At 40.7% G+C, this 23,078-nt stretch overlaps 1 protein-coding gene across 3 annotated transcripts in view; it reads right to left on the reverse strand.

Annotated features, from left to right (window-relative positions):
* The window catches only part of UST (uronyl 2-sulfotransferase), a 336,463-nt gene that overhangs the window by 132,150 nt on the left and 181,235 nt on the right, over positions 1-23,078 (reverse strand). The window lies entirely within an intron of this gene.

Raw genomic sequence — 23,078 nt, forward strand, 5'->3', positions numbered from 1 at the left:
TGTCTTTCCAGGCTCCTCCATTGTTGCAGTATGAGACAATACTTCATTCCTTTCTATGGATATAAAAATATTAATATCACATTGTATCGATATACCATATTTTGTTTATACACTTGTCAGCTGATGGACAAGTGGATTGTTTCCACTTTTTGGCCACTATAAATAATGTTGCTATGCATATTTATGTATGAATTTTTGTGTGGACATGTTTCTGATTCTCTTGGGTATATACCTAGGAGTGGTAACCCTATGTTTAATTTTTTGAAGGACTGTTAAACCATTTTCAATACAGCTGTACTGTTTTATATTCCTACCAACAACATATGAGGGTTCTAATTTCTGCACATCCTTGCCAACACTTTATATATATATATATATATATATATATATATATATATATATATATTTTAAGACAGGCTCTTGCTCTTTTGCCCAGGCTGGAGTGCACTGGCATGATCCTGGGCTCACTGCAACCTCTGTCTCCTGGGCTCATGCGATCCTCCCACCTTAGCTTCCCAAGTAGCTGGGACTAAAGGCACACACCACCATGACTGGCTAATTTTGTAAATTTTTTTTCGTAGAGACAGGGTTTCATCATGTTGCCCAAGCTGGTCTCAAATTCCTGAGCTCAAGCAATCTGCTGGCCTCGGCCTTGCATAGTGCTGGGATTACAGGCATGAGTCACCACACCTGACCTGTTACTGTCTTTTTGGTTGTTTATTATACCCATCCTCGTGACTGTGAAGTGGTATCTCATTGTGATTTTGATTTGCATTTCCCTGTGACTAATGATGTTGAGAATTTTTTCATGTGCTTATTGGCCATTTGTATATTTTCTTTGGAGAAATGTCTATTCAAACCCATCATCCATTTACAAATTGTCTTTTTATTATTTCATTTTAAGAGTTCTGTATATATATTCTGGATTCACGAACACATAATCTGCAAATATTTTCTCCCATCCTGTAAGTTGTCTTTTCCTTTTCTTTATGGTGTCCTTTGAAGCACAGAAGTTTTTTCATTTTGACTGAGTTTTTCATTTTGACTAAGTTACTTTTGTGTGTGGTGTGAGTTAGTTGTCTAACTTCATTCTTTTGCATGCAAATATCCAATTGTCACAGCACCATTTGTTGAAAAGACTACTCTTCCTATTCTCTCCCCACTTGGCCGTTTAGTACCCTTGTCAAAAATTCATAAGTGTATTTGAGGTCATTATTATTTCTGGATTCTCAATTCTATTCTCTTAATCTATATGTTTATCCTCAGGTCAGTACCACACAGTGTTATAGCTTTGTTATAAGTTTTGAAATTGGGAAGGGAAGGGTAAGTCCCTCCAGTTTTGTTCCTTTTCAAGATTGTTTTTGGCTACTCTGTGTCCTTTGCATTTCCATGTGAACTTTAGGGTCAGCTTGCTAATATCTGCCCAAAAAAGTAGTTGAGATTATGATAAGGACTGCATTGAATCTGTAGATAAATTTGATTTCGGCAGCTACCTTAACAATATTGGCTTCCAATCCAAGAACATGGATGTCTTCCTACTTATTTAGTTCTCCTTTAATTCGTTTCTTTGATGTTTTATTTTCATTGTTCATGCCTTATACTGCTTTGTTGAATTTGTTCTTTTTGATGTCATTACAAATAGAATTCTTCTGTTAGTTTCATTTTGGACTCATTATTGACAATTGATTTTTCTACATTGATCTTATATTCCACAATCTTGCTGAACTCATTTATTAATTCCAATAGTTTTTTTGTGTGTGGATTCTTTAGGATTTTCTACAATAAGATCATGCTATGTTCTAATAGAGAAGTTTTACTTCTTCCTTTCCAATATGAATGCCTTTCCTTTATTTTTCCTTTCTAATTGCCTAGTGGATAGTGATTTTTATATACTATTATCTACTTCTTATATCTTGATATACTACTTTTTATTTATTTTGATATACTGTTATCTACTATTTATACTATTATCTACTTTATTATATATTTTCATAGCTATTATGAAAAGCATCTATGATTATTTGTATCTGCAATAAAGATATTTCTCCATTTTGAATGTTCAGCATTGATCAACAACTGATAATAATCAAAGGATTCCTTCATTTAGCACATATTCATAACAGGTTATTTTAAAAAGCTCAAAACTAAATAATGCAGCACAGTATAAAATCACAAATATACTGCAAATGTAAATATACTATGGTAGGCCATTTGAATTTTTGCCTTTGCAATTATAGGTTAATTTAATTTTCCTGAAATATTTTTATGCAGAGTAGCATTTAATAAATTTGAAGCTTAAAGGCTAGTTGTCACTGGAATAAAATAATATCTGTATCATTCACTTAACAACCAGTCACATGCCATTTTGGTGCAATTTTTCCATTATGTATTTTTTTCTTATGAGTAATACCTCGTTTCTTGAGGGCCAGTCTACTATGTGTCCTCACAGTGCCTAGAACATGCTTTGTACATAAAGAGCCTAAACAGACACTGAATGAGTCCTGACTGCTCTGAGAAATTTAATGTGCTGCTTAACACTAATTAACACAATGATTCCACTAAAATGTGAAACCAAGAGAATCTTCAAATACAGCTGTTGTATCGGACCAAATGCTATTCAAAGTCATCAGAGAAAATAAAAAGATGGTCATTTTAATAGGTCATTGTTACTTATGGTTTAATCAGTGAGTACTTCAAAAGTCTGTTCATTGGCAACTATTACAGAAGTCCAGATATTCAGAAAAATAAATTACATTCTTGGCTACAAGGTTATGATCAGGAAGGCTGAATTAGGCTTCATGTTTAGTTTAATGATACAAAAAGCATTTATAAGTTGAACTTTCCATTACAACCAGGTAGGGTATGAAATTATGGCTACGACAGAGCTGCCAACATAAACTCAGAGTTTAATTCCTCCATAGAAACAAACTGTCCAACAATTGGGATAGGTGCATTTTTTTTTCTGCCTCATAGCACATTACTGAACAGTCAGGAAGAATTTGTTACATCTGAATTAATGACCTAGAAGATGTGAGTTACCACATAGGTAAGTACTTTATTACAAGAGTGCAGGTGCCTCTTGGACAATATAAGTGAATAACTGAGGCACTTATCTAGAAAACTTAGGTGAAATCACTTAATCTCTCCTGAATTGTTTGGGTAATCAGCACAGTAGCAGGGTTGGTATCTATCTTATTCTTTTTACTAATAACCAAAGATGTTATTTACCTTTAGGCTATTGGGTAATTCATTTTTTAAAAGATGTGAATTCTAATTGTTTTATTAGTTTGTGGCAAGCTTCCAACTAATAGTTTAAAATTTTGTTTTATTTAAAAAGAACACTTACATAAGAACAAAAAATCCTGTATCATCTCTGCAGCTGGGTCTATGATAATAACTTAAGATAAAGGAGGACTTATCAGCCTCACTGTGACTGTACTTCTATCATTTCTCTAAATACCAATACACACCTACATGATATGAACATAAAAGCAGGAAATGTGTTTTCACTAAAATTTCTGGAATCAGCCTTGTGAGTTTCATGCACTACCACAAACCTAAGTAAACTTGTCTGAAATTTAGGGGGGTTTTTAATTGTTTTCTAAAAGAACCTATGTAATGCATTGAAACTTGCCGAATTAAGCAGCTAAATCAATGTGTTGATATCGGATATAGTCCCCATAGATCACAGATTCCTAGCATAATGGAGTTTGAGGTCCAGAAGCAATTTAGAGTAACCCATCCATTCAACATCACCCCCCTACCAACAATTATCACCCTCTATCACCACCATCTCCAGCCCAATCTGTGTTTAATTTGGATAAAATTTTCCTTTACACTATGTAGATATTATAATTAGTTTTACATGAGTAAACTGAAGCCCAGAAATATCATTTGGCATCTTCAAGGTCACAAAGCTAGAGTGACACATAACCACGAAAATCCAGCTCTCGGCTCTCCTGACTCCTAAGATGACACTTCTTTAATATACAAATCAAATAGTGAAGAGAATTTTTAGTTTGACTTCTGTGACAGAGATACTCTTTCCTTTTTTATGTCTTGCATATATCTAACCTCATCAAATACACTATTTTTCAACAGTCCGCGATCACAACCAGTATCATCAGCCATCACTCAGCTGTGACTCAAGTCCCCAGAAGGCTTAAGTGGAACCGACAGGGACAGATTAGCCTCTCTCTCCTTCCTAAGGACTTTTTCTAGAAAGCTAACGGAAGCCCAGAGTGTCAACGCAGCTAATGGGAGAAGAAAGTGGCAGGATGTATACTTTTCCCTTCCTTCCTTCCCCTGATATATCACAGGCAGTCAAAGTGGACAGCTGCCTCAAATATTGTCAACTGCTTCCACTGGGAAAGGAAAAAACCAGGAAGCAGTAAGTTATAGTAAAATGTATACAAAATCCTAAATATATTTGGAATGTCTATCAGGACAAGCAAATGTCTTCAAATGATAAACTCAATCACTGTGAAAAGACTTTTAAAGACGTCTTAGGATCAATCTCGAAATCTTCGTTATCCTTAAGAGATATTTGCAATTGTCAGGCAGAGAACTCTATCCTCTACTTTAACGTTCCTACTATCATTTGCACACAGAGGTTGAACACTCACTCTTTTTTTAGGTGCCCTATAGAGAAGTATACATGAAACTCCTCAAGCACCCTCTCCCTCCCCCAAGTGATTCTTCATTCTTGGCAACTGCGGTTATGTGAATGTTATGTCTGTGATTTCTATTTTATGGCCAATTTGTAAAAGTGAAGGGGCCTCCAAAATCTTTCATTCTATGAATTATATATTTTTATGCTGCCTGCCTTGTAAGTTCTGCAAATGCCACAAATCCCCAGAGCCTGACAGGCCTGTGTGGAGCATGCCAAATAAACAGAAGTCTTTCCAAGATCCTGAGCACGACAGTAACCACCACCAGATGACATGCACAAGTTCAATAGCTTAGCCCTGGTTTGAAATGGGGAGAAGAGAAGGAAGGCTTTCTAGGTAAAAAGTAAATGTGGTCTGGACCAAGACTTTCATAGTCTGAGGCCCAGAGTCTCTAGGGCTCTTCTGGGGATCGGTAATGTTGGAAGAATTAACATCAGTGCTGCTTTTAAGTCTCTGCAAAATGATACTTAATATAGTACAAGCTGTGGTTCCCAAATAACTGTATATTCAAATTCCTCATAGAACCTTTACAAATGCAGATTTCTGGGCCCCACTCTAAGATGAACTGAATCACAAAGGCTAGGATGAGAATCAGGAGTCTCTCTCTAAAAAGCTCACCAGGGCCCTCTGACACCTCCATCAGCTTTGAGGAAGTGCTGTCATAGAGGACTCCCAGCTTTCCGTATTCAGTGGCTGAGTGGGTCCTTGGAGCCTTCGGAGGGATTAAGGCTGGGGAGAAGGTTGCCTGCATGATCCTGGAGGGGAGCTGGGGCGGGCACTGCTGTGTCTTCCTGGGGTCTCACTGTATTGATGAGCTCCACTCACATTTACCAGTCATAATTCACCTCATAAGTATGCTCACACTCTCCCAGGCTGGTTAGAGAACAGGTGTGCTGGTTAACTGAATGTGTAGGTTAACTGAAATTTATACTAAATGCTTTCAAAGCCTTAGGCTCTTAGCACGAATATTACACAAACTGTGAACTGACTTTGCTTGACGAATAAAACTGCACTTCATGATTTTTCAGCAGCTCCATTTCATGGTTAATCAAACTAACACTCGAAAGAGTCACAGCCAGGGCTGTGCAAGGCCTGACTTCAGGCACAGTTCTGTTCCTCCCTGCCCATATGACTGTGAGCAGTTTAAACCCACTCAGGGAATCCTCATGTTAAAGTTCCTAGGACGCTGTGGTGCTAGGAGCCAGTCACTTCACATCCTTGAGCTCCAGTTTCCTCACCTATAAAAAGGGGAAAGTTAGGTTATAACCTAATTAATGATATTTTCTTCTGCAGCTATTAAATTATTAATTTTCAATCTATATCGCTACGAAGATATAATCTGGAAAATGCCTTAAAGTTAAAACTAGATTTCACTGTGTTTCCTTGTGGAATATATTCATTAAAGAAACAGAAAAAACAAAGTTCCAGTAATTTGTGCTTATGACATGGGTTCCAGCTCCATGGTGTTCCCAGTTTTATTTTGGAAATCTTGGCTGTCCTATTCTTGTTTGGGCTTGTCGCATAATAAATCTACCTTTATCATCCTCTTCCTTTCCACAGTTTTAATCATTTCAAGCTTCCCATTTTGAGATCATCACCGGAGCCTCCCAGAACTCGGCAGTGATTCTCACTGGCCTTTGCCCATCAAACCATCTGAGCTGTTCTGCCACACGCATCTGTTTTCTAATTACTATCATCTCTCCTGCTCCCAGTCTCCTTTCCTCCATTCTAGGGGAGGAAATACACAGAACCCATCTCAGAATTCTATTTCCCCTCATTGTAATCCTCCTGAACAGAAGGCTCTTTCCATCCACAACTCTCAAATGACATCCTGCGTGCTTCTCATTATTCAGGCCCATCTTCTCCAAAAGCCATACCAAATCTGAACCTTTGGCTTTCTTTTCTTCCCCTGCTCCCACTTGAAACAACTCCATGTGTGATGCTACCTACAGAAAAAATAAATATAGCCATAGATCATTTACAAGTCCATCTGAGTCTATTTGTTATGTGCATAGTGGATAATTAATAAAAAGAATCTATCTGTTATATAATCTATCTGTTATATAGCGGATAATTAATAACGAGTATAGACTAGACTACTGGGATGAAAATACTATTATAGTAAGTGTTGTAGAACCAATGCTGTCATATTTATTATTATAAAGGATGCTCTTTCAGTTATCTCCTAAAACTATAAGAAAATCTACCAATTTTTTCTTAACATTCATACTATTTTGAAACTCCTGATTTGCTATGCCACAGAAGAAAACGTATGTTGAAGTCAAAGATTCCCTGGACTGAAAGTCATGAAACTCTGGCATTCCCCTTGGCTTTATCACTCTAAGCAGTTGAGTGACTTGAGCAAATGATCCTGAACAACTTCTCTAAGTCAAAGTTTCCTCAAGTATAGATTGAGGGTACTGAACCTAATGATTCCCAAGGCTCCTCCCTGTCTGCGTGCCATATGTTAATTGAGGGCTATGCAATGCTTATGGAAGACCACAGGGTTATGTGAGTGGCATCTTGCACTTCTAACTATTCATCGCATTCTGTATACCTAATGTCCTGTTACCTCCATAACGCATATCATCGCTATGCTATTCCCAGAACACAGTACCCTGCATATTGTACCAGAATTTTCATATGAAGAAGCAATTTCCACAAGGAGCTACAAGTCATTTTTTGGATGTGATGATTAAGCTGCCACAGTTGGATCCTTGAAGAGTGCTTCAGGAAAAAAATACAAGACTTCCAGTTTGAGTAGGAACTCAAATTTCAGGTGACACTGGGGAATGCTATCAATGCCATAGACCAAAAGATGAATATTTTCAAATTTCAAATTAACAAATGTGAAGAAAATATACATAAGAGGAACAAAGAGATTCACTTTTAATGCCGCAGTACCCTTTAAGCTTCTTTGGTCAGTACACAAATAATGGGCAAAAAGAAGTCCAAAAACTGGGCATCTCATTACCACAGAATGTTACAGTTTCCTTTTTTTTTTTTGAGACAAGGTCTTGCTCTGCTGCCCAGGCTGGAGTGCAGTGGCACAATCTTGGCTCATTGCTACCTCTGCCTCCCGGCCTCCAGTGATTCTCATTTCTCAGCCTCCGAAACAGCTGGGATTACAGGCGCACAGCGTCATATCTGGCTAATTTTTATATTTTTATTACAGACAGGATTTCACCCTGTTGGCCAGGCTGGTCTCAAACTCCTGGCCTCAAGTGATTCACCTGCCTCAGCTTCCAAAGTGCTGGGATTATAGGCGTGAGCCACCACGCTCGGCCAAGAACGTTACAGTTTCTAAAATTCAAACTTCAGTTTGGTCCATAGGAATCCACAGAATACTTGTATGTCTTAGGGAAAGAGAAATGAAACCCACATGCCACACACATGACATGTAAGCACAATGGGAGAGTGCAAGTCTGCGAGGCTAAACTTTCCTGAAGGCATATTTCCAAGTGGGACTTGTCTTGCTTTTGCATACACATGGTAGCCCTACTTCACTAGTGCTTGGTGGCTTCTGTCCACTCTTCTAAGAGCCTTTCAACTTCTCCATGATAAAAAGTAAATGGAGAAACCCATGTGGATGTGGAAGTCCTGTTCAACCTCATCTTCCTGTGAACATCTGTTATGCATGTGGATGTGCCCTGTATGTTTTTGTTGTGATCAAAGACATTATGAGTAATATTGTTGTGGTCACACCAGACTTCCAGCCATTTCTAACACTTTCTTACATGCTATGTATTCAGTCGTCCAAAAGTCCTTATTAGACAAACTCTGAGGCTGAAAGTAGCAGGGTCCTCAAATTAGTTCTAGAACTGCAGTTGTTCCCTTTTTAGTACTAATCAATTTGACTGGCTTTTTACATTAACTTTTGGACCAGAGTACGGAATTACAAAAATGCATTTGAATAGATAATCTCTCCACCAGACCCACACACTTAGTTTGACTCTCCATTCAGATCTGTAACAGATTTTTGTTTAATCACACAAATCTTCAAGTAAAACATGCACAGACACTTTTGTTTATACAGACTTCTAAGGTTTAAGAGTCTGCTCTAAAGTTAAGTTTCATTTCTCTATATTTATCCTATTTTGTTTTAGTTAATAATTTATACTCTGAGCCCAATCTCAACTCAAAACTCATTTGTTATTATACAAATAGGGGAGAAGTATTGACTATTGATTGGAGGATTCATAATTTATAGCAGATATTATTGGCATGGGCCAACCACTCGATTTAGAATGGTCTTCTCTGGATGTTAGTGGGAAAAGAGTCCGTTATTCTCATTATAACCCTCAGAAGAAAAGACTGCCCTCATGGTAAATAGTAAATGCTGGGGAAACAGCCACACGTGGCTGCCAATACTCCTCTCTCAACAAAGCACTATGCAAAGATTTTAAGACCAAAAGCTTGAATATACTGTTCACTGTGAATCACATCATTACTTTCCATTTGAAATGTCTGAATCAAATGTTAGTTTCTTGAGTGTGAATTGTACTGAAAAACTTATTCTTAGACTCAAATGATCATTGTTTAAATCTCTTAGCTGAGTTTCAGTTTTATATAACATAACCCACAATTTAAAGTAGTGCGGCAGATTAGCACAATAATGGTCCCCGATCAGTCACACCTCTTCCTATCCCTGCACCACGTAACTTCCTTCCACATGGCCCTCTAGACTGGCCACATGACTTGTTTTGGCCATTAGACATTAGTAAGTGCAACACAAACAGATGCTTGAAAATAGCCTGCATGTGGGGGCTTCGCCTCTCTTTCCCCTAGGAGGCTTTACACTGTCATATGAACTTAGGCTAGCTTCCAGGAAGATAAAAGGCTGCATGGAATAGTGAAATTCTGTAACTAAATTCAGCAAGTAATTATTGAGCACTTACTGTGTGCTAGTCACTTGGTTAGGCATAAGAAATTGGTTGACAATTGTAATTATTTGATTGTCTGCCTCACTAGACTTTAAACTCCATGACTGCAGAGGCCACATCTGCTTTTCCTGACTATTGTATCTTCAGTGTTCAGCTCAATGCCTGGCACATAGTAGGCACTCAATAAATAATTGTTGAATAAGTGAATACAACAAAGGTTACAACAAGTCTCTTGCCCTGTAAGAACTCACAATCTAACAAGGGAATCGAACACTGACACTGACACTGACACTGACACTGGTTGCGCCAATACCATGTGGTACGCATCTCACTAGAGATATGCACACAGTGACAAGAGAACAGAAAGGGTGATCAGCTTGGCCTTGAGAACTCAAGGAAAGGGTCACAGAGAACACAGCATTTGAACGGAGTCTTGGTGTCTCTAGAAATTGTATGGCTTCAGGCCGGGCGCGGTGGCTCAAGCCTGTAATCCCAGTACTTTGGGAGGCCGAGATGGGCGGATCACGAGGTCAGGAGATCGAGACCATCCTGGCTAACATGGTGAAACCCCATCTCTACTAAAAATACAAAAAAAAAACTAGCCGGGCGAGGTGGCGGGCGCCTGTAGTCCCAGCTACTCGGGAGGCTGAGGCAGGAGAATGGCGTGAACCCGGGAGGCGGAGCTTGCAGTGAGCAGAGATTGCGCCACTGCACTCCAGTCTGGGTGACAGAGCGAGACTCCGCCTCAAAAAAAAAAAAGAAAAAAAAAAAAAAGAAATTGTATGGCTTCAAAGGGATAGCCATTTTTCCTTTGCAAAGTATACCTACCCAATTCTTATTGATTTGCATTAATATGAAACTTTCTAGACCCCTCCCATGTTTGATTTGGCTATGTGGAATTGGCTTCTTGGCATTTTTCACATTGTGTGTGTGTCTGTGTGTTGCACGTATGATATGCAAGGAAAACACACCGTAAAAAAATTCATCAACTCTCTGGCCTAGTGTTGCCCCTCATACATACTGAGCATAGCAACACAGCAGGACAACTGAGTTGCAGCTCAAGAACAACTGGGTTAAACATGGCTAAAGAACTTCTCTGCTTTATATTACATCTGCATGTATCAACACAAGGATGCTTGTATCTGCAGGTAACGAAAAATCCAATGCAACTCAACTAGTAAAGAGAACGCATTCTCTCATAAATAAATAAATGGGAAAATATATTCTCTTACAAAACAAAAGTCCTTAGGTATGGAGGTTTTAGGCATCATTCCATGTTTTTGTTCCATCTCGCTCTTCCATCCTGGAAATGTCAGCATTTTCCTCAGACTAGTTTTTCTTATGTTTCATGACGGCTGCTGCAGTTCCAGCCATCTCATGCAGAATTACAAAGTCTGGGACAAGAAGAGACTACCTTTTCTGGGTGCTTCCTTTAAGATCTGAAAATCCTACCTAGAAGGCCCTGAGAAAATTTATCATGTTCTGTTGACTTGGTCTAAGCTACCAGTGTACATCTCAACTAGCCAGGAGCAAAGGAAGTAAGACAACCATGCTAGGCTTAGATTAATCAGAACTCACTTGTGAGCTGGGGATGGAACTGCCTTCCTCTCAGGGTAAAATTGAACAAGTCAGATTTCTGCTAAAGATGGGGAGGCTGTGGGAGAATGGATATGGGGTAAGTAACCAGTAGGATCTGCTGTGCCCCACCACTCAAAGGCCCTGTTGTACTTGACTCTTCAAACACCTGTTCATGAAAATCTCCATTTCTCATCTACAGAAAAGGGAGTAAGAGTGGCAAACACCAAGGACATTCTCAACATGCATGAAGGATCCATGGCTGTGTCCTATCCATATCCCCACAGCTGCTCGCTGCCCTAGGCATAGATTTGCTGATAGCTGGAGAACAGGAGAGATGAAATACATTCCTTTCTACATAAAATGACATTGCTTCCCACACACTGAAATGAGATGGAGAATTAGCAACAAGGTGAACTTGAGCTGGGAGATTAACTCCACACAAGAATCCAGAAAGCATAAGGCATTTTTAGCTAGAGATGGCAATAAGACATTTAAATTGCCTTCAGATGAAATTATGTCTTAACTGCCTACATGTTGGGGGCTTTTCACAAGTATACCTTTTTCATAAATGAATTAATTTTGAACAAATGTGGCATGGAATCTAGACGCAAGCCACCAGCATAGATCTGATCATGGGATGTTCTTTTCCACAGTATCTATTGGCTGGTTTTTGCTTTCATTTGTTGCCTGATCCCGGGTAAACAGATTTTTCAGAAATCTCCATCAGGATGGATGAGGGAATCCCATTTCCTAGAAGGAACTGTTATTACATTCAGGCTATCAAACAGTGCTAAATAAAAAAAAAAATCATTATTCAAAAATATTTTTATAAAACGGATCTCAAAAAAAAAAAACGGATACAGATATTTTCCATCTCTCGGGATTTTGCGATCTGATAGAAAGAGGAAAAGAGAGAGACAATTTGTAGAGCAACAATTGTCTCTACAGCTAGACTCACTGGATGCATATAACATTTCTGACTTCCCCTATAATGGTCGAGAAGTTGGGCCTGACTAAGCAATAAGAAAATCCTCATCAGAAGAGTTTAGTTAAAGAAACAAATGAAGGAAGCAGAAGTTTAAAACGAGGACAAGAGCCCCAGGTTTTAAGAGTCTATTGCTGATCTCAGACTGTAGTTGCCCTGGGGCAATAGAGGAAAAAAGAAAAAAAAATCCTAGAGATGGGTTGAGCACTCACTTGGGTCAGAGTCTGGGTAAGGCCACTGTCCAGCCTATGTCATTGTAGTGCAGGAGCTTATCCTCCACCAGTGACACAAATACCTCCCTTCCAGGCTTCACCAGGGACTGCACCCTTGGCTGGAGAGCTGCTCATGTCTATCAAAGGGCTGGCTGAAAGATATCATAAGTAAGGAAGATTGTTTGAGGACACAGACTCCAACCATTTCTCTGCACATTTTGAATTTTTAGTCTTGGTCCAAGTTGAACCATCAAAAAGCTGTCTATTGAAGCATAACTCCTTGGCCCCATCTAGAGCTGCTTTACTGAGTGACATTTTGGCATCATATCCTTGGCGGCTGTCAAGGGACACCATACGATAGGGCATCTCACAATCCAGTTCTGTTTTGGAATGGGGATGTCATTGAACATATTGTCTTCTATCGTTCTCATTTTGTTTTTTTTTCTCATCCCAGGGCTCTTAATTTGGTGGTGCCTTTCATGCAATATCTCACTTAATCTGTAAAATGACTTCTCAACCACGAGTACCAGTGTTCCCATATTAAAGAAGAAAAGGCTGGGGATTAGGGGGATTAAATAACTTGTTCAAGGTCTTTTCCAGAGCTGGTACTCAAGCCAAAACTCATGCTCTGTAATCCACTACACTATATGACAAATGACTGTCTTATTTCTTCTTCTCATGGAAAATGAGAACGACGTAACCATTTATGGCCCCATTTTTCCTTGGCTACCAGAAAATCCAAAGAAAGTTTGTTCAACTATAGCAATTAGTGGTATGATGGTTTATATCACTGTTTTTTCACCAGTTACGCTAACCTGATGAACTCATTAGCCTGTAAGGCTACGGGAAGGCCAAGACTTCAATATATTTCTGTGATTTTTCCCTTCCTCCCTCCCACTGGTCCTCCTCCTCCTCTTTCCCCTCCCTTTCTCTCTCTCTCTCTCTCTTTGTTTTGTTCTCTCTCTTTGCAACTGTACTTAGCTCAATACATAACACGGATGTAAGGACAACTGAATGATGGATGATTTCTTACCATGCTCCAGCAGTAACATCTTCAGATAATATTTTAAATTCAGAAGGTAAATATACCCTATTACTGTATTGCTAATTGCTTTCTTTCATCCCCACAGAGTCCTCACCTTCAATAGGAAAAAAACATTTTTTCAAACCTATTACTAACTATACAGAATATTTTGAAATGACAACGCCCTATAGCAGATTCTGCTAGTTGCTTACCTAATACCTACTTTCCTCTCTTCCTAAAGGAACCAGGACCTTCTAGGTAACAATATGCCCAGCTAAAAATAGTCACCTTAGACTCACTTGAAGTTGGGAGTGATAGAGTGAGCAAGTTCTGTCCATTCATTCAACAAATGAAAGAGCTATAAATGAACACTGCTGAGTTGGCCTCTTGGGCAATCTTTTAATGATAGACAGATTCCTCTGGCATCGTTTTTCAGTCCTCTGCCTTGACTTTCCATTCTCTTCTCCTCCCTGGAACACAGACACTATGCCTAGAGTTGCAGAAGCAATCCTGTGACTACAAGGCAAGAAGCATGAGGGCCATGCTACAAGCCGAGATCTGCAAGCTAATGAGGACAGAGAACAAAGATAAGAAGTAGACCCCAGTGATATCACAGTGCCACCACACCAGACCTGGACTGCTTCATACATGAAATAAACAGGGCTCTCCACTTGTTTGGGTCACTCTTGTCAAGTTTTCTGTTTCTTTTAGCCCAATGCATTTCTGATTTAGGCCTTTCTCTTTTTAATTTTTTGCTTATTTTATTCATTTTTTAAATGGCCACAGGTATTACCCTCTGAGAAAATCAAAATCAAGTGCACTCACAGTGAAAAGAGGTCTAGGTCTCATATCATTCCTTTTGATCCTGTAGTACATTGACACTGTAGTAACAGCACTATTAGCTTCAAAATGCTGTATCAATGATCAAAATATGTCAGTGGAAAGGATCTCATAAAGTATGCTGCTTTCTTTCTTCAATTACTTTAAAAGTCTGTCATTAAACATTTCTGGGGGTAGTTTATAAAATATTTATGGTTGGAAGCCAACAGTAGCTGCAGAAGAAGAAATGTTTGTTATAAATATATTTCTCTACTCACAAGCTGTCAAAGTTACTCACTGTAGTTTTTGTAATTCGCTGGGTCATGGTAAAGGCTCCCTTCTGTGAATGTATGTGGTCTGCTTAAAACAACAATAACAACCACACTCATTTGCTCAGAAGTACAGCTAAATAATCCTTCAGCCCTGTGTAATTTTAGTGTAAGGGCATTAAAAACTCCACATATCTTGCACCTGGAAATTATGTGGTCAATAAACAACTTTTGACCTAGTTGTATGAGTTGCTCTCAGGGTTAAACTATGTTCTTCCAGTCACCATGGGGAGTGACCAAAGAGTCACTTGCGTCCAAGGGCGGAAATGCAATTTTATTTTTCAGGAATTCACAAACAACTCCTTTGAAGATTCAAGAGGAGTAATATTTAGTAGGCTTTGACATAAAATGTTTAGAATCGTGACTTGGAAATATTCCTCCCTTTCTTCCACTGGGCAATGTTTGCAAACAACCTATACACTGGCAACCTTTGGAGAAAACCTACTACTATAAACTTTAAAGATTTTTTTCTCTCTTTTTCTTCTTTCTTTTTTTTTGTAGAAAGTTTAAAAGTCATTGTGAGTTGCAAATCTTTCACCTGCATTTGTCCCTTTCTTTTTAAAGTTGTTCCTTATCTGTTGAAAAAGCTTTTGCCTGCTTTTGCCTGAGAATTGTAAACTGCTCAACTTAGATTGCTGGAAGCACCTTAAACATCTGCTCCCCTCAGACAGTTGCTGTCCTGCCTTCATCTTATGTGATTTAATTGGTGGGCTCTTCTGGACCTTTTTACAGGGGCAAGTAGTCAGGCCACAAATCAGTCTCCTTCTTTTTCTCTCATACACACAGAGTTCAAGTTCATTGTAAAAATCATGTTTAGTACAGAAGGAACCAAAACAGGAGGGCATATCATGTCAGCAGAGTTTGCACAGCTAATTCCATCAAACATCAGTGAAAGCTCTGGGGTAAAAGCAATGCATCAGTTTCTGCATGAGGAATTCAACATAAACATGAATATTAGAAAAATAAGTGGAGACAAGAAATTCTTTGAAAATGCCCCAAAGTAACAGAATCAAGCAGGTATAGTCACGCCTGCTTTTCTTATTTAGAATCTCAAAAACACGTATTCCACCTTCTCTCAGCCCAGCCCCATCCAAGAGAATGCAAATCCTGAATTCATGCAGCCTGGCTGAGAGAAAGTTGTGTCTTTCCAGGAGGGGCCCAAGAGCTATTGGGTTGGGGTCTGTTACCCACAGGCCAAGTTTCTTCTCTGGAAGGGAGTTGTGAATTACCAAGAAATGTGTTCCTGGGAAGTCCAGCCCACATGTGACAGCCTAGGGGAAATTCAGAGTGTCCCTCCACACTAACGTATCTGGGGATACAATTGGGGCAAGGGCACTGTTCTGCTCAAATGCAATGCACAGGAGGAGGGCCAAAGCCAAGTGCCAGTCTGCTCTCCCTTTAGGACTTCAGCAAAACTGTGTGGCTGGCAAAACTGTCTTCAGTGTCCTCTTCTCCCCGACTCCCCTTTCATTTCCTGAACTTACAACTGCTAACTTCCTACTGTGTGCCCGAGGATGCAGTGATGGAGAAGCTGGTGATTGTCTCCTAGGGATTTCTTTGTGAAAAGGGCTATGTCAGAGATAAGTACAAGGTGATAAGGGACCGATGAGTAGGGATATCTAGCCCTGAAGTGGGGGTGGGCAGGGCAGGGACGAGGGGCTGTCAGAGAAGGGCCTAGAGCAAGAATCAGGAAAGTTAGGTCACGTCTACTTTGTTTTGATTACAACCCTTTAAAAAATGTCAAAACAATTCTTAGCTTGTGGGAGGTAAAATATTATGCTGATGTGGCCTATGGGTCATAGTTTGCTGACCCATCTTCTAGAGCAAATAATATCTGGGCCAAGTCCCTTAGGATAAGACATAAAATTAACTACTGTTTAGTAAGTACTTGGGTTTGTCAGGTCTTAGACCAGCTGCTTTATAAAGTTCATTTCATTGAATCATCACAATACCATAAGAGGGCTATACTCATCAGAAGGAAGTATTATCAATATTATTTACTGATGAGGAAACTGAGGTCCAGGGGCATTAAATCCCTTGTCCAATGTCAGAGCCCTCAGCCCAGCTGAAAACAGGAATCCCGGCCTATCTGGCTTCCAAGCCACCAACTACAACCCAGGTACAGTTGTATATCTAAGTCTTGCCCTGGACAAAGGCACTGCAGGAGGAGGGAGGGGCTAAAATTCTGACCACACCCTCCTGGCCAATCCCTGATCCTGGGCGAGGAGCTGCACCCAGCCTGAGGTTGGAATAGAGGCCTTTTTCTTAGCAAAGAGATGCCATGTACGGACCAAGCCACACTTTTATGAGGCTGTGTCAGCTGGGAAGAGAGGAGAATCTCTTCCTACTCATTCGAAGCCTATTATTCTTTTTTTTTTTTGAGATGGAGTCTTGCTCTGTCGCCCAGGCTGGAGCACAGTGGCACGATCTCGGCTCACTGCAAGCTCCGCCTCCCGGGTTCACGCCATTCTCCTGCCTCAGCCTCCCGAGTAGCTGGAACTACAGGCGCCCGCCACCGTGCTCAGCTAATTTTTTGTATTTTTAGTAAAGACGGGGTTTCGCCATGTTAGCCACGATGATCTCGATCTCCTGACCAAGTGATCCGCCTGCCTCGGCCTCCCGAAGTGCTGGGACTACAGGCGTGAGCCACCGTGCCCGGCCGAAGCCTATTTTTCTTAAAACCGTAACTAAAAATAATTAGGAAGAGACTCTAGCATTTTGCTTGTATCTCTGAAACACAAAACATGCTAACCTTTTAAACACTGATTTAAAAACATGGAGTAATCACAATGAGACACCTCTTTATAGCCATTTGGCTGACTCTAATAAAAAAGATGAACAATGACAAATGTTGGCAAGGACACAAAGACACTGGAAGTCTCCTACATTGCTGGTGGAATGTAAAATGGTGCATCCACTTTGGAAAACAGTTTGGCAGCTCCTCAAAAAGTTAAACATAGAGTTACTATATGACCCAGAAATTCCACTCCTAGGTGTATACCCAAGATATGTCCCTAAAGTCTTGTATAGAAATATTCATAGCATTATTCATAATAACCCAAAAGTGGAGACAACTGAACTGCCCATGAAATAAGTGTGGTATGTCTATAAAATGTCACTATTTTAAGCATAAGCATTTTTTTTAAGGGTGGGAGTTGGGTACAGGCAGCTGGACATTAAAAGGCTCATGCCTGTAATCCCAGCACTTTGGGAGGCCTAGACGGGTGGATCACTTGAGGCCAGGCCAAGAGTTCGAGACCAGCCTGGCCAACACGGCGAAACTCCATCTCTACTAAAAATTTAAAAATTAGCCAGGTGTCAGAGGCATGCCTGTAATCCCAGCTACTCAGGAGGCTGAGGCATGAGAACTGCTTGAACCCAGGAGGTGGAGGTTGCAATAAGTTGAGATCGTGCCACTGCCCTCCAGCCTGGGTGACAGAGAGAGATTCCATCTCACAAAAAAAAAAAAAAAAAAGGAAGGCAGGTGCAGTGGTTCACGCCTGTAATCCCAGCACTTTGGGAGGCCGAGGCAGGCGGATCACAAGGTCAGGAGATCAAGACCATCCTGAATATCATGGTGAAGCCCCGTCTCTACTAAAAATACCAAAAAATAGCCGGGTGTGGTGGTGGGTGCCTGTAGTCCCAGCTACTTGGGAGACTGAGGCAGGAGAATGGCGTGAACCTGGGAGGCGGAGCTTGTAGTGAGCCAAGATCGCACCACTGCACCCCAGTCTGGGCGACAGAGTGAGACTCAGACTCAAAATAAATAAATAAATAAATAAAAATTAAAGAAAAAGAAAAAGAAAGATCATCTCTACGCAAACGAGGAATAGTATTCTGCCACAGAAAGAAATGAACTGATACCTCCTACAACATGGACAGACCCTGAAAACATTATGCTGAGTAAGAGAAGTCAGATATAAAAGGCTACATATTGTATGATTCCATTTATATGAAATGCTCAGACTCCTACAGGCAAAATCACAGAGACAGACAGTAGACTAGTGGTTGCCAGAGGCTGGGGGTCACGGAGAATGTGGGGAGTGACTGTCAGTGGGTACAGAGTTTCCTTTTGGAGTGACGAAAATGCTTTGAATTGGACAGTGGCAACGGTAGCAAAATTTTGTGAATATACTAAAAACCACTGAATTGTACACTTATAAAGGGAGAATTTCCTGGGTATGTGAATGGAATTACATTTTTGAAAAAAACAGTGTACATGTTATCTCTCTTCTCCACCATGAGACTTTCCAGTGCTCTCTTCCCCACTCCCCGCTCGTGCCAAAATCTGAGGTTGTTTCCTGTGGCCGGTGTCCCCATTACTAACTCTGGCTCTGATGATGCTGGGTGTTGGGGGGGAGTGAGGGGACTGGAGCCATGCTCTGGGCAGAGATGCATCACATGGCTGGGGCACAAGGTGGAGGAATGGGGCATGGGTGGAGGCAGTGGGGACAGCCAGCTAGAGGGAGATGAGGCTGCAGAGGCACCAGACCATGGGGAGTGGCACTTCATGACTGCGACTGGATGCTGAAGGACCTCTGTCTCCTTCCTGTGCTTCCACGACCCACAAGGCTGCCCCAGGTGCGTCCTGCTCAGAGGAAGTTTCTCTACAGCTGTTCACCTGGAGTGCAGAGAGCTTGATGGGCCCCTGCTCCCAGGGATGTGTGCGTTCAAAAAGATGGCCCCAGAGAGGGCCATGCTTAATGAATTCTAGCGCAAATACCTGTTCCTTATAGGCTGCCAGACACTGAGAGTCCCTGGAGAGGTGGAATTTTTGTTTTGGGGCTCCAGCCTAATCTCCCCATAGGGATGGAACACTTTTTTACAACAACCCAACAAATAATAAGCATACTATACAACACATAAAACCACTTAGGAAAAAGCAAGTTATGATTGGTGTTGGACCCAAACACTCACATCTCCTCCATCTCTGGGGGATTCTCTTGTTCACTCGTTGGACTTACAATTATTAGCACAGAGCTTGGCACTAAATTATTCTCAACTCCTTAATCTGCATGTATTTAATCTTCCCAGAGAGACTACATGCAGGAGCTCTGTCTTCAAGGATCTTTTCCCCTTCCAGGCAAAAGATGAAGCTCAGCCCAGGGCCTCTGGATTCTGTCTGCCCGGTTGCCACCAGCAATTGGCCATTAACTGATGTTATTTAAACCTTCCTTGTTAGAACTAATTAATAGGCTCCTCTTGTGTACTATGAAGAAAATGCTTCTGAGACTTTTGCAAGTAACTGCATCTAATTACCTTTCCAGCCATCTATTTTAGGTGCCAGAAATGCCTAACGAGGAGAGCTTATAAAGGGGTCCATAACACTCGCTGGTGGGGGCTCACTTAGCTGCTGTTTGTCCTTTTGATGCTCCTGATGGCAACATGGCCAGGGTACAGAGATTTATTAAAAATAACACAACATGGCCAGGGTACAGAGATTTATTAAAAATAACACACCATCTCTTAAAGAGTCCCAGTCTTGCTTTTAAAAGAGCAGGCAAGAAATCACAAGGAGCTATTAAAAAACAAAAGCACTGGGAGGTTGTGATGGGCAAATAGGTTGAGCCTGGGAGTTCAAGAGCAGCCCGGGCAACATGGCGGAACCTCTTCTCTACAAAACACAACAAAAACTAGCCAGGCGTGGTGGTGTGTACCTGTGGTCCCAGCTACTCAGGAGGCTGAGGTGGGAGGACTGCTTGAGGAGGTTGAGACTGCAATGAGCCAGGATTGGGCCACTGCATTCCAGCCTGAGTGACAGGGCAAGACCCTGTCTCAAAAACAAACAAATAAAAGCAAACAGAGAAACCTCTCGAGGGTGGGCAGGGGGTTGAGGTGGAAAAAGGGAGGGCAGAACTGTGCTCCTCCCCCTTCATATTGAGGGTATCAGAAGAGGGTGAAGCAGGAGGCCCCCAGAGAGACCACACTGGCCAGTGTGGAGGATGGAGTGGTGGAGACGAGGCTGGAACCAAAGACATCAGCAAGATCTGTCTCAAAACGTACAGCAATTAGGACCAAGAGGTTCACAATGTGTCCTCTAAAGGTCAACAGTTAGCATAAAAAACCCTAAAAATGAAACAAAATCTACCATGTATTTAAAAGATGTTCTTCTCGCTGAGTATTTGAAATAAAGCTTCCCAAGGGGAGTCCAGAATGACACGTGAGAACATCAGGGAACGTGAGGAAACCTCTGTGGCTCTTCTCAGGATGGGAGTAAAACCTTGGGCCATTTGCTGGGCACGTGGCTCATGGCAGGACTCAGTCGTGTGGGCCTCCCTTACCCCTCACACCAGCCCTATAAGGTAAAGGCTATCATTGCCCTCAATGTGTGGGCAAGAAAACCCTGAAGAGGTTACTAACTAGCCAAGTTCTCCTTGTTAAACTAATTTAGATTACGTTGAGTTGCTATGTAGCAAGCCACAACCTCACTCAGTATGTGAATGAATGAAAATCTAACTGGGAGACTAATTTTTGTAAAGATAGCTGGGTCTCAGGCAATCACAAACCAGCCTAAGCTTCAGCCAATAACAGGCTGCCAACTGATCAGACCACTCCAAATGAATGCAAAGCTGAGCTGTAAGGAATCAAGTTTTTTGTGTACCTGCCTTCTATTCTGTCTATAAATACTGCCCATGATGCAGGGTGCAGCTCTCTCTGAACCTCTTATGATTCTGAAAACTGCCTGATCCATGAATCATATTTTGCTCAAATAAACTCTGCTAATTTTGTAAAATGTTTTCTTTTAACAATGTTATGCTAGTAAATATGGGCCTTTAAACCTGTATCTGCCTGACTCTAGTCCTCAAACTCAAATTAAGCCATTTTAATGGGTGACAGTGGTCAGAAGCCACCTGGTAACACCCTGGAAAAGTCTAAAAGGCTTCACTGGTGTCATCGCCATAAAAAAAGGAAATATGTTTTAGAAATAATGACCATAGATTACTTGTTTCATCAAAGAGGACAAAATGTTTAGAAGAAAAACATCAAGAACAAACTTGGCACTGAATAAAAGTCTTCAGAAGACAAACTATTTTGAAAACTTTTGGGTTCTGCATTTTGCCATGATCACCATGGTACTTGTGGGACAAGATTATGAAAGCATAATTCTTTCATTATGTAGAAAAACCTTATAGATATACCTTCTTCCCTGCTGGACTGGGAACTCACTGTGGCTATAGAAGCAGGTGTTCATAGTCATCTACTTGTAGCTCCTACCAACAGAAGTGTACACACACACACACACACACACACACAGAGCTCTGACACTGACCACACTGTGGAGAGAAAGAGGGGTTCTCCCAGCTTTGAAATGACTCTGACATTTCCCTTGGCTGGGTTGGAGCAGGTAGGGGGAGCAGGAACTATTACAGCTGTGAGCTGGCAAGACCTCTGGTGGTGGCAGCCATGTTGGAGGGCGCTCAGTGGCAGTGAGGAGGTAGCGGAATCTTTGACAGCCTTGTTGGAGAGAAGGTGGGGGTGCACCCCACAGTAGAGGTATCTAGAGGAGAAAGACACATCCTAACTGTGTGGGAGGAAGCATTTGTATGTAGGGAATGCTAGGGAGTTGGAGACTGGGTATCAAGGGGGCTCAGTTTCATTTTTCTTGCAGGAAATCAGAGTGCTATAGTAAAGATCACAGGCTTACAGCAACAGCCATGCAAAGATGGTGGTGGGAATCAAAATGAACCAAAAGTTGGACAATATAAATATCTTGGTTTTCTCTATTCACATTCATTAAAGATATATATTTATACATATCCTAGTCTATTCCAGAAAAGATGCAAGGTGGCTAACAAAGATATCTTCCAAATAACAAAAATGCACAAATTAAAAATCGAACTAAAAAAAGTTTAACAATAAAAAGAATAAGATAAAGAAAGTAAAGAACAAAGGATGTGCCTTGGGACCTAGCACGGTGCTAGGATTGAGTTCAAATGCACACCATAACGAGGTTACTGCTGCACCTCTGACATTTTATTATGTGTGGTAGGAGCCATCTGCCAGAACCTAATCATAAAATAGAGTTAGTAAATATGGACTCAACCACACACATTTCCTGTGATATTTTAATCATCATAAGAATGTAAGTAAGAATAATAAAAAAGAGAGTATTTTGTTTGATAAAGAAAAATCTAAAGACAATGGCCCTATAAAATTTACATCAAAAGTACCAGCAGGCCAAATTTTTTAAAAGCACATTGTCTGCAGACAAATTCAGGTGTCAGCTGCTGCAGATCACTGAAGAATGAGGGAGTCATCGGGTGCTATATTAAATCAAATGGCTATTTAACAGCTGAAAGTAGCAGAGATAGGTTGGGGGAAAAGCCATTAATTTTGATTATGTATGTAAGACAGGATAAAAATGTTTCTTTTCCAAGTACACTCTCAAACAAGTCTTTATAAACTTTTTACATGGAAACGGTATCTTAAAACTCACTTAACATTCAGTGAAGATTCTGAATGAGAAACCAAAGTCCAATTGATTTGGGAGTAGTTCCAGGTTAGTATTCAATTCATGAAGCAGTGGGGTTTTCCTCCTCACCAATGATTTTGCAGCAAACACTAAGGCCCTTCTGGA

This window comes from Trachypithecus francoisi, unplaced genomic scaffold (assembly GCF_009764315.1).
Source record: "Trachypithecus francoisi isolate TF-2019V2 unplaced genomic scaffold, Tfra_2.0 Lachesis_group15, whole genome shotgun sequence".
NCBI classification, from domain to species: Eukaryota; Metazoa; Chordata; class Mammalia; order Primates; family Cercopithecidae; genus Trachypithecus; species Trachypithecus francoisi.